Source organism: Indicator indicator, chromosome 19, assembly GCF_027791375.1.
Source record: "Indicator indicator isolate 239-I01 chromosome 19, UM_Iind_1.1, whole genome shotgun sequence".
Classification (NCBI taxonomy): domain Eukaryota; kingdom Metazoa; phylum Chordata; class Aves; order Piciformes; family Indicatoridae; genus Indicator; species Indicator indicator.
In genome coordinates, this window is record NC_072028.1 from 20,003,454 (window position 1) to 20,016,000 (window position 12,547).

At 51.2% G+C, this 12,547-nt stretch overlaps 1 protein-coding gene across 1 annotated transcript in view; it reads left to right on the forward strand.

The window, feature by feature from the left end:
* The window catches only part of CFDP1 (craniofacial development protein 1), an 85,323-nt gene that overhangs the window by 22,832 nt on the left and 49,944 nt on the right, over nucleotides 1–12,547 (forward strand). The gene's annotated exons all lie outside the window — the stretch shown is intronic.

Genomic DNA, 12,547 nt, shown 5'->3' on the forward strand with positions numbered 1-12,547 from the left:
AGGGAGCTGCTCCTGTCTTCCACCAGTGATTTTTACTTAAATCAGTCATTTGCATTTTGATTTGAAAGACATAAGCTGGGCACAACTTGGTCACATAGAAACAACCCCCCACCTCCCCCCTCAAAGACATAGATTTTTCCTTCCAGTCTGCTGAGAAGCAGCTCTCCAGTGTGAGGTAAGGCTGCCTGGGCTGTTGTTCAGTTGCTGCAGCTGCTGTTCCCTCAGATGAATGAGTACATAGATGCCCATGGTCTTGTTGCTCTTGTTCACTCCACATAAGGCTTTGTCCCTGCAGAGCTCATTAATGGGGACCTAAGTGTCATGTGCAGGGTTTTGTGCTGGGGAAAAAAACCAAAACAATAACCTTGCCTTGAGCTGGACTGGTGGTCTTTGTTCAATCTGGGTGGCCAGCAGAGGTGCTTGAGGTGGTAGCTCCTTGTTGTGCATGCTGATGGTGGTCCTGTGTCTTCAAATCTGCCTCCCAGGTCTCCTACCAACTGCCCTGCTGGAAGTGCAGGCAGGTTTGGTACCCTCCTGGGGAAGTCCCCCAAGCTGCTCTCCTTCCTGCTCTGCTGAGATCCATGTTTCCTCCTGTACCTTACTAGCCATGGGGAGGAAGTTGATGGCCAGTTGGCCTGCTCAGCCTACTTGTTATCCAAGTGCACAGCTGCTTGTGCTGGAGCTCTCATCCCTTGGGAGAAACAGCCAGAGCCTGGTTTGAATTAATGCTGCAGATACCTGCAGTGAATGATCCACATCAAATATGGAAGAAAAGGGAATTAAAAGAAATAAGGAGCTGGAGAGGGACTTCTTACAAGGGCTTGGAGTGATGGGTCAAGAGGGAATGGATTGTAGCTGGAGGAGGGCAGATTGAGACTGGAGGTTAGGAAGAAATTGTTTGCAATGAGGGTGGGGAGACACTGGCACAGGTTGCCCAGGGAGGTCCTGGATGACCCCTGCTGGAAAGTGTTCAAGGCCAGGCTGGATGAAGCCTTAAGCAACCTGGGTGGTGGAAGGTGTCCCTGCCCATGGCAGAGGGGTTGGAACTGGATGATCTTTGAGGTCCCTTTCAACCCGAACCCTTCTGTGAATCTGTGATTTATGTGTAGATCTTTTGAACCTGCACCTGCCTATTTGATTAAAGCACCAAGAAATGATGATTAGCTGGGCTGTATTTGGAAACTACACCAGTGGCTTCATTCTTAAATGTAAACATCAGCAGAGAACAACATATTCACTAGTCCTAAAGCACCTGCTCCCTCCTTGCTCTCTTCCAGTGGGATTATTTTGGAAGCAGCTTAACTAGGTTGTCTTCCAGCTTGCTGCTGGGCCCTGTCCTACTGACATTTGCTTGGCCTGCCTGTGAGGAAGAGAAAAATACCCAGGGTTTGTCTATCTTGTCTCCCTCCAGAGCAGCAAACCCTGCTGCAGCCCAGCCCTGTGCACCTTCCCTTCCTCCCCTTGGTGTGGGGACAGGATGGCAGAGGTGGAGCAGCGGCGTTTCCATCAGCGCGTGGAGCATCTCAGGGAGGGCTGAGCAGGGCATTGTCTGGGGCTGCCTGGCCACTGTGTGCCCTCTGGGCTGAGAGTGCTCCAAGGAGTCTTCTGCCTTGGGATGGTCTCTGAGACTGATGCCTCAGGCTGCTGGCAGACTAGTGGAATAGTAAGGGTTGGAGAGAGTTGGGGTTGTTCAGTCTGGAAAGGAGAAGGTTCCAAGGAGACCTTATTGTGGCCTTCCAGTATCTGAAGAGGGCTCCAAGAAAGCTGGGGAGGGACTTTTTAGGGTGTCAGGCAGTGATAGGACTGGGGGGGAATGGAGCAAAACTAGAAATGGGTAGAATTCAGATTGGATGTTAGGAAGAAGCTCTTCACTATGAGGGTGATGAAATCCTGGCACAGGTTGCCCAGGGAGGTGGTGGAAGGCTCATCCTTGGAGGTTAAAGCCAGGCTGGATGTGGCTGTGAGCAACCTGCTGTGGTGTGAGGTGTCCCTGCCCATGGCAGGGGGGGTTGGAGCTAGGTGATATTTGAGGTCTCTTCCAATCCTAACAGTTCTATGATTCTACACCCACATTAGCATGGAGGTTGGACTAGATGATCTCCAGAGGTCACTTCCAACCCCTAGCATTCTATGATATGGGCCCCTCACTCCAAGAAGGACATTTTGTGGTTGGAGCAGGTCCAGAGAAGGGCAATAAAGCTGGTGAAGGGTCTGGAGAACAGGGTTGGTGAGGAGCAGCTCAGGGAGCTGGGGGTGTTTAGCCTGGAGAAGAGAAGGCTGAGGAGAGACCTCTTTGCTCTCTGCATCTCCCTAAAAGGAGGTTGGGAGTGGGCTGGGGGTCAGTCTAATCACCCCAGTATCAGGTGATGGAAGGAGAGAAACTGGCCTGAAATTGTGCCAGGGAAGGGTTAGGTTGGAGATGAAGAACAATTTCTTTGCTGCAAGAGTGGTGAGGGATTGGCACAGGCTGCCCAGGGAGGTGGTGGAGTCCCCATGCCTGGAGGTGTTCAAGAAAGGTATGGCCCTGGCACTTGGGGCCATGCTTTGATGGCCATGGTGGGGTTGGGTTGCTGATTGGGCTGTGGATGATCTTTTCCAACCTAAACAATTCTGTGATTCTCTGGGATGCTGGACATGCTTGTGGACACCCCCTGTGCTGTGAGCCACTGGCAGCTCCCAGGAGCTTTGTCATCTCTTTCAAATAAGAAAAAAAGAGCCTTGCCCTGTGTGCTGGGGATTGGAGCAGCTAAGGGTGGCCTCTCCACCTGGCTTTCCTTTCTTCACCTTGCAAGCAGCTGGCATTGTTCCTGGCTGCAGCCAGCCTAGGCTGCATTTATTTGATTTCCCTTCTCTAAACAGTCAGAAGCAATCCAGGAAAGCAACGGCCACAAAACCCAAACATCCGGTTCCACATCTCCACCTTACAAACCCTTGCAGCCCCAAGTGGTGCAGGAGAAGGGATGTTTGGGGCTGAAAATGCATTTCCTGAATGTGTTTTAACATCCAGGCCGGATGTGCTATAAAAAGCTGAATTTGGGCTTGTGAGGGACATGGGGGTGGCTGGAGGAGAGCAACTTAAACAACTTGGCTGTAATTAAAGCCAGGAGTACAGAACAACCCACCCAGTTCTCTCAGCAGGCTTTGCTAGCAAGGTCAGAAGCCCTTGGTTCCCAGGGATGGGATGGGTTCCCAGCCTTCCCATTATTCCCATCATGTCCCTCCCTGTGATACCCAGCCCAGGCAGAGGTCTATCAGCAGTTGGGGAATGGTTTGTTGGAGGAGTTTGGGGTTGATGCTCTGCTCTAGCCATGTTGCTGTCGTGCTCCTGGGTGGTGTAAGGTTCTCACTGATGCTGGCAGAGATGTTGGATGTGCTGAGGGGGTCCACCAATCCTGTCTAATTTACTGTCACAAAGAAAGGAGTGGAAGGCTCCTGTCACTCGAGCCCTCTACCTGCCCTTCTAAGCCTTCTTGCCTCTCTGTGTGTTTTAGGGCTCAGGAAGACCCAACAGCATCCTGGCCTGTATCAGGAATAGTGTGGCCAGCAAGAGTAGGGAAGTGATGGTGCCCCTGTATTTGGCACTGGTGAGGCCACATCTTAAGTATTGGGTTCAGTTTTGGGGCCCTCACTCCAAGAAGGACATTGAGGAGCTGGAGCAGGTCCAGAGAAGGCCAACAAAGCTGGGGTAGGGTCTGGAGACCAGGGCTGGGGAGGAGCAGCTGAGGGAGATGGGTAGATTCAGATTGGATGTCAGGAAGAATTTCTTCCCCATGAGGGTGGTGAGACACTGGAACAGGTTGCCCAGGGAGGTGGTGGAAGCCTCATGCCTGGAGGTTTTTAAGACCAGGCTGGAGGTGGCTCTGAGCAACCTGCTGTGGTGTGAGGTGTCCCTGCCCATGGCAGGGGGGTTGGCACTGGATGATCCTTGAGGTGCCTTCCAACCCTGACAATTCTGTGATTCTATGATTCTGTGACCTGGGGTTGTTCAGCCTGGACAAGAGGAGGCTGAGAGGAGACCTCCTTGCTCTCTACAGCTCCTTGAAAGGAGATTTCAGTGAGGTTGGGGTTGGTCTCTTCTCTCTAGTCTCAGGTGATAGAAGGAGAGGAACTGGCCTGAAATTGTGCCAGGGGAGGGTTAGGTTGGAGATGAAGAACAATTTCTTTGCTGCAAGAGTGGTGAGGGATTGGCACAGGCTGCCCAGGGAGGTGGTGGAGTCCCCATGCCTGGAGGTGTTCCAGAAACCTGTGGCCATGGCACTTTGGTGCACATGGCTGTGGTGGTGTTGGGTCAGTGGTTGGACTGGATGATCTTGGAGATCTTTTCCAAGGAAAACAATTCTGTGATTCCCTGCTAATGCTTCAGGGCCTTTTGGGGCCAGCAAGCGTAGCTCCTGACTAAGTACCTGACAGAGAGGTCTATCAGTTCTGTGGCTACCATGCTGCCCTCTGAGAGCTCCTTTCTGTCCCCTCCCTGGGGCCAGGCAGCTCCTACAAGCTGGGACCATCATCCTCAGCATTAGTAATCCTGTTTTGCAACCACCAGCTCGTAGTCAGAGGATGTTAGAGCAGTGAAATCCTCCCCACAGCTCCCCACAGAGCGGCTGCGTATGTGTACTTGTGCTCAGGGGACAAGGAGAGGCTGAGCTGGGAAGTACCTGCACAGACCTGAGCCCTTGGATGCTGAGCAGCTGTGAGCCACCCAGCAGTCCTCAATGCTTGTCAAGGCAGAGGGAACAGTGGAACAGTGCTGCTGTGGCAGTCCTGAATGTGGCCCCCCCCTCCAAAAAAGATGTAGTTGGTGGATCTTGGTTGAGATTCTGGTCTGGGCAACTGTTTCTACACAACCTGAACAGGAGCCAGGAAGAAAAAGGGAGGTTTTTCTCCCTGCCTTTGTTCTTGCCTCTGCTTATTACCAAACCCATTTGTAATTAAAGGTGGACTTGCTCACTCAGCCCAGCTATTTGATCCTGCTGTTTGATCCTGCCTGAAATTACAGTGGTGGATGAGTGACCTCCTAGGCCTTTGTGCCTCGTGGGCTGCTATAAACACAGGGTAAAATGTGCCTTTGAAGCAAGCAGGCACCACTCCCAGGGAGCTCAGGAGGTGCAGTGCTTGCTGACCCCAGGGCTGAGCTTGGGCTGTGAAGGTCTAGACCTTGGTGCAAGAACCTGACAGGAGCACTCAGACCCAGAGACAGAGGCTTGCCCTGAGCACAGGAGCAAGATAAACTCCAGCCTGTTCTTTGTGGACCTTTCATGTGGACTGACCATTAAACAGTGCAAAGAGCTTCAGGCTTTTTTGCTTTTAGAAGTCTTTTACTCTGCTGCATGCTAATCATAGAATTGTTTGGGTTGCAAAGGACCTTTAAGACCATTAAGTCCAACCATTCTTGAGCAAGTCTGGTGCTAAACCATGTCCCTCAGCACCACATCTCCATGGCTTTTAAACACCTCCAGGGATAGGGATTCAACCATCTCCCTGGGGAGCCTGTTCCAGTGTTTGAGAACCTTTCTAATGAAGAAGTTTCTTCTAAAGTCCAACCCAAATCTCCCCTGGTGCAACTTTTTGTCCTATCTACTTGTTAGTAGAGAGGTGAGACCAGCACCCACCTCCTCCAACCTCCTTTCAGGAGCTGGAGCACAGGGGCTCCATCAGCAAGATGTTTGTCCATGGCTTTTCTCCTACTCTCAGTGTGCAGGAGGAGGCAGAGTGGCAGTCTGTGGGGAGATTATGGGTGGAATGAGAACCTGGAGCCTGTTGGCTGATAATTTCATTTCTAAGCTGGCCTTTCCCTCCAGCCTAGCTGCTCCCAGGAGCTGTTTCACATCCAAATCTTGCAAAAGATGCAATTTCTGCATGAGTTGGTTGGAGCTATTTGGATCCCTTTCCTGTCATGACCAAAACTGATTACTTGAGATCTTAAGTGGACACCAGTGAGGCAAACACTGTGAACCTCAGATGATCCAGAGCAAGTGGCTCCAGGGAGCAATTTCACTTCACAGCAACCCTGTGGGCAGGAATTTACAGACCAGTTCCAGCTCAGCATCAACTGCAAGAGGTTCCTTAGCTAAAACTCTTGCACTTTTTGCTTGTAGGGACTAAGAAAGGATGTAAATAAAGCAAGCAATCAGCATGTCTGGGGGAGCTGGAGGTAAAGGCTTTTCCAGTAGTCACTCAAGCAGCTGGATATGAGCCAGCAATGGGCACTTGCAGCCCAGAAGGCCAGTGGGAGCCTGGGCTGCATCAAAAGCAGTGTGGTCAGCAGGTTGAGAGAGCTGATTCTGCCCCTCTGCTCTGGGGAGACCTCACCTGCAGTTCTGTGTCCAGCTCTGGGGCCCCCAACACAAGGAGGATGTGGAGATGATCAGAGGAGGCCACAAAGATGATCAGAGGGCTGGAGAACCTCTCCTGTGAAGACAGGCTGAAAGAATTGAGGCTGTTCAGCCTGGAGAAGAGAAGGCTCCAGAGAGACCTTAGAGCTGCATTTCAATATCTGAAGGGAGCCTATAGGAAGGCTGGGGAGGGACTGTTTAGAAGGGCTGGGAGTGACAGGACAAGGGGCAATGGTTTGAAACTGGATCATGACAGATTTAGGTTGGACATCAGGAGGAAGTTCTGCACAGTGAGGGTGGTGAGACACTGGCACAGGTTGCCCAGGGAGGTGGTTGAGGCCCCATCCCTGGAGACATTCAAGGTCAGACTCGATGTGGCCATGGGCAGCCTGCTCTGGCTGGAGATGTCCCTGCTGCCTGCAGGGGGTTTGGACAAGATGCCCTTGGAGGGTCCCTTCAAACCCAATGCAATCTGTGAAGCTGTGTCCTTGCTAAGGATTTCAGGGCTTTCTCCTGCTCTTCCCTTGCTGTGCTCCAGAGAGTGCTGTTCTCCCAGATGCAGAGATCCAGCCCATTGCTCCGTGCCAGGCTGTGAGGACTACAGGACAGATTTCTTTTTTATTTTTTTTTTCCCTGTGCACAGCAAGCTGAACCAGCCAGGAGCAAAATTCATCTGCCCTAGGGCTAGTTTGACTTATTTTCTATTCATACATTTGGGTTGTGAAAGATTAAACGTGCCAGTGGCTGTTCCAAGTAAGTAATTTCTCTTCAGGTCTTAGATCCTTTTGTTGGGTTTAGATGTTTTGGTTTTTTAGGGGTTTGTTTTTTTAATGTTAATTATTCATTGTGAGTGTCTCTCTCTGCTGGTTGATGCATCTCCTCTCCTTTCCTTGAATCAAAGGTGGTCATTTGAGGCTGGGTGATTTTTCTTTCTTTCTTTAAAATCTCTTGGCTTTGTTTCCTTGGGGCACTGAAATTAATGAGCCCAGGGAGGGTGGGGGGTCGCTGTGGCAAGGTGTTTGTGTCTGAGGAGAAGGAGGTTTGTCAGGAGGGAGAATGATGGCTGGTTCAGTACTGAAGAGAAGGGTTTCCATCAGCCCTAATGAATAAGATGCTGATTGCTGCACATTTGTAAAGCATCCCAAATAACCTCACCCACTGAACATCTGCCTCCCCCTCTTGAAGGCAGGTTGGAACTGGATGATCCTTGAGGTCTCTTCCAACCCTGACAATTCTATGATTTTTTTGGGGGTGGTGGCATCTTGTTGCAAAGAATTTTAGCAGGGCCTCTCCAGCTCTGTGTGTTGCTTCAGTCCTCTCCTCTTGATGTGGCTAAGCTGGATCCCTGGGCTGGCCTAACTGGGATCAGCTGTTTCTTTTTCTAGTCTGGTTGGAGGTTCAGCAGAATGGAATCTCAGCTATTTGAAGACTTATAGTCTCTAAAGCATCTGTCTTATAAAATACAAACAACCCCCCACCAGCCTGGGGCCTTTGACAAGTTCCCCACTGAAAGTTGTGGGGCACTGTTCCCTTAGGGCAGCACAGATTTTTTTATGAGGCTTCTTTTTCATTTGCTTTCATCTCTCAGATCAGGAGCCTTCCTCTTTCTCCCTCTGTGAAAATGATTGAGGAAATTAACTGCTAATGGGGAATGAAGCCAGCTGCATTTATTTTTTTTTCTCCCTTCCAAACCCCCTCACAAGGTTGTGGAGAGAAACCCTTCTATGTTCCCATGTCAGACTCTGCTTGGAGTCAGAGGGGCAGCTTTGCTTCGTGGTTAAAGCCTGGGATTGGAGGTGGATGCTAAGAGCTCCCATTCCCAGCTCTCCCATGGCTTGGGGGTGTGTCTAGCAAGAAGATTTGTTTCCCCTCCTGCCTTATTTTGCTTTTATAGTGCTGCCTTGCATATTAACTGAGCTGCACCACGTCCCTTGAGTGTCTCCCCCATACCAGATGCCTGTGTTGCATCCTCTTGCTTTCCCACACTCGTGTTCCTCCCCCTTTCTCACGTCAAGGAGCAAGTTCAGCTGAATCATTCTTCATAAAACATGAACCAGCTAAGTGAGGCTTGGAGGAGGCAGTGGGAGCAGAGCAATGCTCCCTGCTTTCAGGCAGTCCTGTTGCCCTAAGGCTTTTTCACATACTCGTGGCTTCATTCATGGAAAAATCACATCCTGGTGGCCTCATTCATGGCCTCACCAATATTTTCCAGCATGGTTGTCAGCCAAAACTTTGATCTGCACTCTGGGTTGTCAGCTTTGTGCAGGGCTAGGCTTAGAAAAGGGGCATGCCCAGGCTGGTTGGCTTGATGTCAGGATGTAAAGTCAAGCAATTAGGGTTGGTTACCAACTCCAATGCTGGGCTTTCTCCTTTCCTGGCCTCAAAGGAGGTGTTGGTGTGACTCTGAGCTCTCCAAGGGCACGTGGTTTCTCTTCAGAGCTCCAGCTTTTTCGGTTGGCCACAACTGCTCTTTTGTTTGCTGCCAGAAAAAGCCCAGGAGAGGATGAGCAACTGCCCCAGCCATGGGGATTTCCTCTGCCCATTTCTGGCTGGGAGGATGCTTAGCATAGTTGGGCTTCACTTCAGCCATTGCTGACCTGCCCTGGTGGTGGCAGAACCCCCCAGTTCTTGCATTCCCCTTACTTACTCCTGCCCAAAACCCTAAGCCTCAAGTGAACTGCTGCATGGGGCTGAGCTGAAAGGGCACCTTAAACAAGCTCCAGACTGTCTGAGGCTCTCCAGGGTGCTCTAATCCTGTCTGCCAAGCCATGGAGTACTTTATTTCTCTATCCAAGGAGTTTCAAAGCCTTCCTGGTGCGTTGGGTAGCAGCCCAGCCAGCTTTGCGCCAGAGCCCTCGCCATTGCAGCTCTTCAGAGCAAGTAAAGTCCTTGGGGCAGTTGCTGTGCCAAAGGACCCTCTGCAGAGGCAGATAACTGATGTCACCTTGGCAGCAGACATCCCTAGGGGTGGGCAAGGACGTGTGTGAGATGCTCTTGTACCCACTGAGCTGGGGAGTGGAGGGAATGGGTTTGAAGTTGCTGTTGGAGTTTCTGTTTCTCCTTTTTCTGGGAACCCCAGGGGACGAGGCAGGCTCTGTCCTCCCTCCTTACAGCATCTACTATTGATTATCAGCAAATCATCTGGGATCTCTGAGTTTGAGCTAACCTTCTGTGGCAGCTTTAATACCGTTGTGGGGACCCCCCACTTCAGCACTGTTGCTCAAAGCCCCCGGGCAGCCAGTGGACAATACAGGCCCCTGTTCATTGCCCAACTGCTGGCTTGGGAACAATGATGACATTTCTTGAAGTAACAAGTCCTGGGCATGTGCAGGGTGGGATTGTGGCACTAGTTTGTTGTTTTTTTTTTTTTTTTTCCTTCCAAGGCTTGAGAGCACAAAGCAGCAACCATGAATGCATGCACAGAATTGCAGAATGGTAGGGTCTGGACATAAGTCCAACCCCCCTGCCAACCCAGGTTTACCTAGAGAAGGACACACAGGAACATGGCCAGGTGGGTTTGGAATGTCTCCAGAGATGGAGACTCCACCACCTCTCTGGGCAGCCTGTTCCAGGGCTCCATCACCCTTACATTAAAGCAGTTCCTCCTCATGTTTAGATGGAACTTCTGATGTTCCAGTTTGTGCCTTGTCCTGTCACTGGGCACCACTGTAAAAAAGCCTGGTGCCATCCTCCTGACTCCCACCCTTTAAGTATGGATCAGCATTGATGAGTTCCTCCCTCATTCTGCTCTTTTCCACTCTAAAAAGCCCCAATTCTCTCAGCCTTCCCTCACAAGAGAGATGTTCCAGTCCCCTCAGCATCTTTGCAGCCCTTTTATTCAAGTCCCTGTCCTTCTTCAGTCAGGGAGTCCAGAACTGGGCACACTTCTCCAGATGTCTCCTCACCAGGGCAGAGTAGAGGGGGAGGAGAACCTCCCTTGACCTGCTGGCCACACTCTGCTTGAGCCAGAGAGGAAATGTGTACCTTTGGGAGAAGACTTCTGGAGAGAAAGCCCAGAGCTGGTTTCCAGCTGCTTGCCTGTTTTGCCCTGGGGTTGGGCGCAGGTCACTACTAGGATGTGTGCTGTTAGGAGGTTGGTTGAGATGCTCCTTTGGCAGCAAGGAAGGGGTTAAAGCAACCTGCAAAGGCTTGCTGCTTGCAGCTCATGGCTTTCATAATGCAAAGCCGGTGGGAATTCAGCCCAAAGCTTCATCTCTCTCCTCCCCCTTCCCTGGGCTAACCTTGCTGAGCGCTCTGGAGCTGTGTTGGTGCCAGAGCAGCTCAGGCAGGGGAGCTCTGCACAGACCCAGCAGAGGCATTAAGGGTCTGAAAGAGGAGATGATTAAACTTGCTGGTGAGAGAGGTGGCAGAGGCATTTTCCAGTGTGGTTGGGCTGTTTCCTTGCAGGATGGCTGGTGTGCAGCGTGCCTGCCCTTTCAGCTGTGACCTGCTCATTTCCTAGTACAGGGCTGCAGAGGAAGCAGCTGGCACATAGGAGAGCTCTGACTCTCTGGAGAGCAGCCTGCAGGGATGGCCTTGGCTTGGCTGGAGGCTCTGCAGAGAATCATAGAATTGTTTTGGTTGGAAAAGGTCAGCAAATCCAAACTTCAACCTGACACCACCATGGCTATCAAATCATGGCCCCATGTGCCATGGCCACACCTTTCTTGGACACCTCCAGGGATGGGGACTCCACCACCTCCCTGGGCAGCCTGTACCAATCCCTGACCACTCTTGGACCAAAGAAATATTTCCTCATCTCCAACTTAACCCTCCCCTGGCACAATTTCAGGCCATTTCCTCTCCTTCTATCACCTGATACTAGGGAGAAGAGACCAACCCCCTCCTCACTGCAGCCTTCTTTAAGGGAGCTGTAGCGATCAGTGAGGTCTCCCTTCAGCCTCTTTTTCTCCAGACTAAATAACCCCAGTTCCCTCAGCTGCTCCTTACCAGCCCTGCTCTCCAGACCCTCCACCAGCTTTGTTGCCCTTCTCTGTACACTCTGCAGCACTTCAATATCCTTCTTGGAGTGAGGGGCCTGAAACTGAACCCAGGATTTGAGGTGTGGCCTCACCAGTGTTGAGTACAGGGGCACCATCGCTTTATTCCTCCTGCTGGCCACACTATTCCTGATGCAAGCCAGATTGCTGGTGGCTTTCTTGGCCACCTGAACACAATGCTGGATTGGATCATACTCAAGCCTTGTCAACCAACACCCCTAGGTCCTTTTCTCCTGGCCAGCTTTCCATCCACTCTTCCCCCAAGCGTGGAGTGTTTATGTGGTTGTTGTGACCCAGGAGCCAGGTCTTGGCTTTGTTAAACCTCATAGAACTGGCCCAAACCTATCGATGCAGCCTGTGAGTGATACACAGCAGAGTGCCTTTAGGCCAGAAGAGCCTGAAGGTGGTTCAGCAGTGGCTTGTCCAGCACTCAGCATGCTCACCCTGCTAGCAGCATCTCCGTCTCACCGGCTAACGACGCATTTTGCATCACAGAAGTGCTAAACAGGCAGTGCAGCCTGGGGGCCTTTTGTTGTGCAGCGTTCCCTTTAAGGACAAAGCACCATCACAGGACTTTTTCATAACGTGTAAAATCCCTTCTCCCTCCCTGCTGTTTGCAATAAGCCTCTGGAAAGCTGGAAGGGCTCTCGGTTTCCTTTCCCGCTCACACGCGTGCTCCTGTGAGCCTGGCCAGCACTGTTTGGCTGTTTGGAGTGAGGGGGAGGATTTCTAGTTGTTATTTTCTTCCTTCCCCCCCTACTTTCCCAGTCAAAGTCAAAGAAGTGTAGCATTTGTTTCTGGAAACAACCTCACTTCTAGAGAAGAGAATTCCATGGCCTCTGCAAACAAATCAGCACGAACCAGGTCGTGTGCATTGAGCTGGCTCTGGAGACTCTACAAGAGTCAGGCTCCTTCCTTGCTTTATGGTTTCATGGCCACTGCATTTAGCAAGGACTCTTAAGAAACCTTTGAAGGAATCATAGAATGGTTTGGGTTGGAAGGGACCTTAAAGAAACTTAAAGTTTCAACCCCCCTGCCGTTGGCAAGGACACCTCCCACTAGCCCAGGTTGCTCAAGGTCACATCCAAATTGTCCTGGAACATCCCCAAGGGATGGGGGGTGTTCCACAACCTCCCTGGGCAACCTGTGTCTCACCACCCTCACTGGCAAGGATTTCTTCCTCATCTCCAGTCTCAATCTCACCTTCTCAAGCTT